This window comes from Chroicocephalus ridibundus, chromosome 2 (genome assembly GCF_963924245.1).
Source record: "Chroicocephalus ridibundus chromosome 2, bChrRid1.1, whole genome shotgun sequence".
Taxonomy (NCBI): Eukaryota; Metazoa; Chordata; class Aves; order Charadriiformes; family Laridae; genus Chroicocephalus; species Chroicocephalus ridibundus.
In genome coordinates, this window is record NC_086285.1 from 82,419,148 (window position 1) to 82,426,747 (window position 7,600).

Sequence of the window (7,600 nt, forward strand, 5' to 3'; positions counted from 1 at the left end):
GTTACAGTTCTTCATTTAGTCTGGTCACCGTTGTCACATTTGCTGCATCTTCACTTCTTGTCATCTTGAATGTTTGTTGTTGTTTTTTTTTTCCTCCCGCATTATGGTAAATGTCAGCTTACATCTATGTTTGATTTAATTTAAATGCTTTGAGCACTTTTTGGCACATGTTGCCCATGGAATGTTTGCTTATGTTTTGTTGCTGGAATAGGAAGGCATGTTTCTCAGGATGCTATCACCTTTAGGGTTGGTTTCCCCCATGGCCAAACAGCTTTGGTAGTAACAGGGGTTAATTAGCATTAACTTCTTTTTAATTCTTTTCCAAAGAATCCCATATAAAAGTTAATCAAGGGGTTTAGCACCACAATATGGTTAAGAGGATGTAATTACCCAGTAGATCGGTAAGATTTGAAAATGTTAAATGTTACTGATATTCTCAAAATACGCAGTCCCAATTGTCTGTTCCGTACTGATAGTTCAACAGTATGAGCAGTTAAAATGCAAACTCTCTCATTGCAGAGGGCCCTTGCTGATTTGCTCATCACTTCTTACGACATTCATGACCAGTGAGCATTAGTGAGCGTTGGCTGCACTTGGCCCGTTGCCATACTCGCCACGTAGCCCATGAAACAGAGCTCGCCACGTAGAAGGGAGAATGTCCACTATGGGATATCTACCCAGAAATCCTGATAACCACACATGACCACATCTGCTTGTCCAATGTCACAACCCCCGATATCCTCAGGATGGTAAAAGCCCCACTTTTGTGAGCAACTTGTTGAAAATTTCTGATGCTCATAAACATAGGCAGTCCTTTGACTGTCTATGTCCTTTATTGCAGCCAGTTTGGAGTCGTTTCAGCTGTCTGGAAAGAAGAGAGCGGACGTGGCATTTTGGGAACGCTGGCTTTTAGCCACAGAGCAGGAACAGAAGAAATTAATGAGAGATTAAAAAGAAACAAAGTGACCTTCAAATACTTTTCCAATCAGCAGAAACACCCTGCGTGCGTCCTTCTGAAACTGCTGCTAGAATTTCTGTGCTGTCTTACCAGATTTAAACAGAAACTTACTTCCAGCAAACATAGTATGACTAATTTCATAAAGTCAACTGGAGACACCACCCATTAGAGAAGGCACCTTTTAATGTCAGGTTTGTGATTTATGTACCTGTTTTGGGGGCACAGGAGCAGAATCTGAAAGTACCCTGTCTGACTCCGGAGGTATGATAATCAGACTGGGTGCCGGACGCGCGCTGTTATACATAGCTATCTAATCAGGTTGACGCGTGAAAAATAGCCATGTACGATGATGTATATTCCTTGTTCCCTTACCCAGGGAAGCAAACTAAGTTATGAGGTTAGCGTAACAAGCGAAAAAAGGTATACATTGACCTTTCCATACAACTGTTTTAGAAGGCACTATTTGTTAACTGCCACTGGGATTGAGTGCTCCCGAGCGTGCTAAGCCTTGCCAGCCCACTGGATTCACTTCCCCGGATCAGAGGCTGAACATGACAAATATGCCTATCAATGTATTCCTTGGAGCTACATGTGTTTCTGTATTTTCAGGATCAGCAAGCTTGTTAAGTAAAAAGTTATGGGAAGTATGTACGCAGGATGTTGTAACAAACTATCGTTGCAATATAAGGTTGAATGTTTCATTTATTTATTCATTTGGGGGAGAAGAGAGGACAATTTATATTTTAAACAGCTCAGCTATAAATATACCGTTGCGCCAAGACAAATGGTTAAAACATCGGTTATAAATTTTATTTTGGCATTGCAGTAGATTGTGTATATTCTTTCCTGAATGTATGTGTGAATTAGCATTTTTATATATTCATAATGTGACCTTTAGGTTTTAAACTTTCTTTAGCAAATAGTCCCCCTGGAATCTGTGAGGTCTGTGACATCTGTCCCCTACAATTTAATCCAGTATTTTGTGCAGTCTTAGAAATTCTAATCCACCATCTTTTTAAATTTTCTGTCAATGCTCCTTCAACATCAAAACTTTTTTTTTCTTTTTAAACACACTTGTCAAATAGGGAACTACTGTTGCTTATTTAAAAAAAGAATTTTACCCTGGGAGGGAGTAAGGGGTGAATCAAACAAAAACCTTTTTTTGTTTGTTTTTTTTTTTCTGTTTTTTTTCCTTTTCCAGGTTGATTTGGCAGTGCGCTGTTTTGATGTGCACATGGTTGTGTCCTCTTTTGTTTGTCTTCTGTTGGCTGGGATGGATGGAGTAAATCCCCAGCCTTATACACGACCCCACCAGTACTCCCCACTGAGCTGCACTGTTGTGCTTCAGAAAGTGAAGTGCGCTTTTCACAGAATATATACTAATGAAAACAGGTAGCTGGACTGGACATTAATTTCCTTACTGCGTGTCATAAATCTGTCACAGAAAGATAACTGGGCTAACATTTATCTTTAGTGATCTTTGTTTTTACATTAAACATATTAATAAAAATAATGGAGCTTAAACTGAGCTTCATTTCAGGGTCCGTCAAACGATCAAATGGGAATGAAATGAATAGAAGGGTGATGGTGGGGGGTGTTTTGTTTTGTTTAAAAAACACAAACAAACAAACAACAAAAAACTCCCCTAATATAAAAATCTTTATTATACTAAAGATGTGGTTTAGGAATCTTGTTCTTTGTGTTACATGTGAAACACATTTGAAAGGTCACATGTATTACTGATGAGCTCATTGTTTATCATTAAAAATATTTGTCAAACTGTGAAACAAATGCTTATTTGTTTTCAGCATATTAGATAAAACATTAATAATTTTCAGCTATTAGAACATCCTAATGAGGAACTAATATTAATTCATCTAACAAAGTTCACTTTTATTTGAGACACTCACCGAGGTAATTAGTAGACTCCCTTCATTCATTAACATTTCAAATCTCATTAAAATGTAAATGGTGGGAAAACTTTTTGCGTATTAGAGGGTATTTATTGGCATTCATCATAGTAAGTAATTTGGTCTTCATTAATTATAAAGAATATAATAAATAGTCATTTACTTTTGTGAAAACAGCTGGTTAAAGGTTGTTGTACTTACCTTTTTTAGTGTTGCAATCAAAATGGATGATTCTTTGTATAGATATAATTAATTCTCAGCACTGCACTAGATGGCGTACAAAGTTGAAGAGACTCTGCAAAGGGTTCCTGGTCATCATGCAGCCATATGTATGTGCAGAAGTACCTTGAAGTCAAGGGCTTCTTCTAAGCAAAAAGATACAACCCTGCAGATTTCCTCCCACAATTTAGACGGGTAAGGTTATCACAGCATCTTTGGAAATGACTCTGATGCGCACATTCTGCTTGTAAAATGTCAGTTCAGAAAATAAGAGAATGAATTTTAAGAATCATATCTATTGAAATGTTTTCATATGGACACCCTTTACACCTTTCTCCCCGCTCTTCCCCCCCAGGCTAATATAATCTCTACTATATTTTTGTACCTTTTTTTTTTTTATTTTTGAGACTTCTATGGTTGGGAGCATAGGACCAAAGAGCAGCCAGGACTAGAATAGTGCAAAGTGTAATTAAAAGGCGCATACACTAGGACTAATCTGGGCTCTGATGCTAAATCGGGGACCAGAAAGCAGTCATCAGCTCCCACAATTTGGACACACTGAGCCTCTGTGCGCTCTGGTCTGGGTGGCAACGTTGTACTGACCACCTATTTGCCAAGCTGTTGGAGGAATTCTGCATCAGTTTTTCAGTCTGGGTCAGATCACATAAGATCCAATTTTTAGGCTAAAATTTAAAAGGCTTCTAAAATAAAACAGTTTCTGGGTATCAGTTTAATCTAATAAAGAAGCAAGGTTAACTTTGGCATATAATGTTTGATCTTCACACACATAATGTACTTTTTCCTGTCTTGCATGTATCAGGTAATTCTTTATCAAAGCAACCCATATAAATATAGACATGAAAGAAGAAGAAGATAAACAAAAGGAACAAACGGAAAGACATAAAAGCGTTAAGAAAGTGATGTATGTACATTTCTGTAAATACAATTCCAAACAGAACTGTTCTTTTGATAGCATTTTAACACGCATTCTGCCAGGTTTTTATACATATGTCCAGAAAGTTTTGGTGGATGTTTCGTCTGAATCATTTTATATAGGTATAATAGTTGGATCAAATTTGGCCAACACTTACTAGAATAATTTGATTTTTTTAGAATTTATTTAAGGTTAGCTTCTATATAAATAAGCATTTCATTCAAAGCATGTGGCAATAGCAGGCACTAGCTCTTCAGTATAATTTATAGAAAATACTAAGAATATGAAAACTGATGTCTTTCCTTTTTTCATAACAAGTCTTGGAATGAAGCATTTCCTTGCACATTTCTTAGGACAGCAGCTTTTAGATGTATTCCGAAATGCCGTCTTCAGACAAAGGATTTATAAGCCAATTGAAGGAACAAGTATACTATAAAATAAATTAGTAGCTTTTTTTATCATGGAAGAGCACAACATGCCTTTTCATTTGTTAAGCACAAAAAGAATCATTTGGAAGGCATGACAAACGTGGCAAAACACCAACCTGTGAAGCTTACCTCCTGAATGACTGAAAGGTAAGAACAAATAGCATCACGATCTACTCGGGTACTATAGAAAAGTATAAATGAACGACTTAAGTGCCCAAAGTGGGATTTAGTGAGTTCAGGTGCTAACATGTTCACTCCTCAATGTTCATTCAAAACTCCTGCCCAACTAAAGTCCAAGCCTTAGAGCGTCAGTGCCCCAAAACCTGCTGATTTCCTTTTTCTTTCAGGTTCTCCAAGCACTTTGAGTTGCATCTCGGCTTATCCCTCATAGTGTCCCAGGCTGCGTGGCTTAATACCAGGTTCATCCTGATGGAAAACGCTGGCATTTCTTTATCCTAGTGTGCCAGTCTCGAATGTGTCTTGCAGCAACCGCGTAGGAGACAGTCTGCCACAGAACGCTTTTTTTTTGTTTGTTTTTCAACATTTTTATGCCACCAAAGTTGTGGTTATGACTTAGTCTACCTTTTGCTTAAAAGACCGGTAACGTGCTCAAAGACTTAATTCCAGTTGGAAGGAAACTTATTAATCAGTAGCAAAGTTCGGTTTGGTTTTGGTTTGGGGTTTTTTCGTTTGTTTGTTTGTTTTTTAAATGTCAGCACAGCCTTCAAGAAAGGGAGAGAAATAAAACAGCCAGTATTGATTGCGTCCTGGAAGTTAGGGCAATATCTGGTTAGGAAATATGGATTTGAAGTACCTTCAGACTACTAAAGCAATTGTAGCCAGGGCTCTTATTTCCTCAATAGGTGTTTTGCCTGTTAGGTGTGAAAGGAGGCAAGAGGTGTCTGGGTTTCAAGAGAACTGTTTGAACTCTACTTGTGTCCCTGAAGGAAGGTGCATAGACCTGTGAATCCGGAGGATGGATCACAAGCGCAGGATTTTACACTTGTTCTCATACTTTTAATTTCCTTGTGGATAACACCTGGGTGATGCTTTGCTCAACACAGTGGCTCCTCCGGATCCCATGCAGACGTTTACCCCTCTGTAGGAGCTGTGTGTGCTGTGCAGACAGGCTTGGCACCAGCATGGTGTAGTCTACCCTGCGGCCAGCGTGCAAAGTTTGGAGAGTACAGCGCCTAACTATAAGCATTGAGTTATTTAATTGAATTTGGATCTACTGCCATCTTCAGTGCAGAGTTCCTCAAGGTCTCCAGTGAAATGCCTTTTTTTTTCTTGTTTTCTTCAGGAGCTTTTTTTCTTGGCCTTTGTAGGTCATACAGTTAGCAGCTCCTAACTGGGTTGGATGGGTACACTGAAGAAAACTTTTTTATCGTGATTCAAGCAAAGCGTGCACTATATATACCCCAAGTGCTCTGTTCGCCTTTTCAAAATATTTCTTATGATGAGCCTGCCTGTGTCAGAGCAATCACAATAACCCTACTTTTAACTGTTTTCTGTCCAGTCTGTTGCTTAACAGCCTACGTTTTTATCCCACCTTTCCATCGGGCATTGTTTAGGGTAAAGATTTTTTCTTCTTGTGTTTTCATAAAATAATAATGAGATGGGGGCTTTTAAGTATTCTTGTAAAACAGATAAGGATGTTAATAGTTAAGATACTGCAACCAGTTTTATGCCTGAGATAATTACTGAAGTATCAACTTGAGAACGAAAACATCTCTGGTAGACTTGGTTAAAATGATATTTCAATTAGTGACTGGGAGTACACGGCACTTACACAGAATCAGTCACTGAGGGACCTGCCGTAGTTTCAACAACACATTGACGATTCCCTCCCCTGAAGGAAGAGTGTTGTTAGAGGAAAGGCATGAAGTTGATAATGAATCCCCCAAGTACCCCTAGTAAAGGGAGATTTCACGTCTTTGAAAGAATCCCACTGGTACTGTCTCACTTGTCCTTGTCAGGAAAAGTCACTAACTTCTCTAAGTAAGAGAGTTTGCGAGCTGACTTAGAGGGTGACGCTGTGTTTGCAACTAAAAAGGATGGAGCAGAGACACATTTATGTTTTTCCACTAACGCTGAGTTTTCACCACATTTCCGTTCTGCAGTAATCCTTTCTTTTCCTTTAACTTCCCCTGATGTACCAAATACCTTGGTTACCCATACTGGATTTGGTGAAATACTTCAGTTTCACATAATTTGAATGGCTATTCCAGCAAGCAAATAAGTGTTCAGGAAACAACTTTAAAAAATTTCTCACTAAACAGAATTTTTGGAAAACAGCGACAATAAAATACCTGCCTCCAGTCTGTAGATCAAATCTATTGGGTTTTTTTGGTTTCTTGAGTAACGTGAGGCTAGTGACTAATTAAGCTATAGAAACTGCGCAGGGAAATGCTGTTTGGAAGGGTATGTAGACAGATTCCCAGACCTTAAGCCTAGCCCAGGCCTCACAGGCTCCAGCTCCCAGTTTCTGTAGCAAAGAGCCCGAACACCCTGATAACTTTAGTTCTTGGTGACTCTCCCAGTTCTTCTAAGCCCATGGCAAAGCTGAGAGGCGAGACTGTTGCAAACGTGCGCTCCTCACCCTGTGGCATTGAGATCGTGTGGGCGTTGCTCTAAGATGAAAGTACAGTTATCTCCACCCAAAGAAAGCAGGGCAGGGCTGCCCGAGATAGCCCCCGGGCCCTGGAAGTGCTAAAGGCATTGCAGCAGGGGCAGTTTGGTCGGCAGGTTTGGGAGAGGGATTCTGCAGGAACCCCGACTTCTGATTTGCCGTGAGTAGTAAGTTAAATTGGAGGTATTTCAAATGCAACATTTTTGTCCTTTAATAAAGTGACGTCTTTTATAGCGGTTGTTTCTCTGAACGTTTTCGGCTAGTTTTGCATCTGTGCATCCCTTCAGAAGCGCAGTGTTGGGACGGTACGTTGCAGTCAGTCAGTAGCTGATGTAGAAGGAAGAAGAAATTACGAAGAGCTGCGATAGAGAGGTTGTCAGGTGATGTTTTCTATGACTGGGGAAAAAAGGTGGCATCTCCTTACATCCAAGACTTACATTCCACTGACAGTTTTCCATGGTGATGAGGCTTGGACAATCACAGAGGATTTCTGTCTGCCTACCAAAGGTACCATTCAGG

General features: G+C 39.5%; 1 long non-coding RNA gene across 2 annotated transcripts in view; it reads left to right on the forward strand.

Annotated features, from left to right (window-relative positions):
* The window catches only part of LOC134510717 (uncharacterized), a 51,630-nt gene extending 48,893 nt beyond the window's left edge, over positions 1 to 2,737 (forward strand). For both annotated transcript variants that reach the window (XR_010069695.1, XR_010069694.1), the window contains one exon: positions 842 to 2,737. This is a non-coding gene — a long non-coding RNA (uncharacterized LOC134510717). The remainder of the gene's footprint in view (positions 1 to 841) is intronic.
* Positions 2,738 to 7,600: the final 4,863 nt, after the last annotated feature.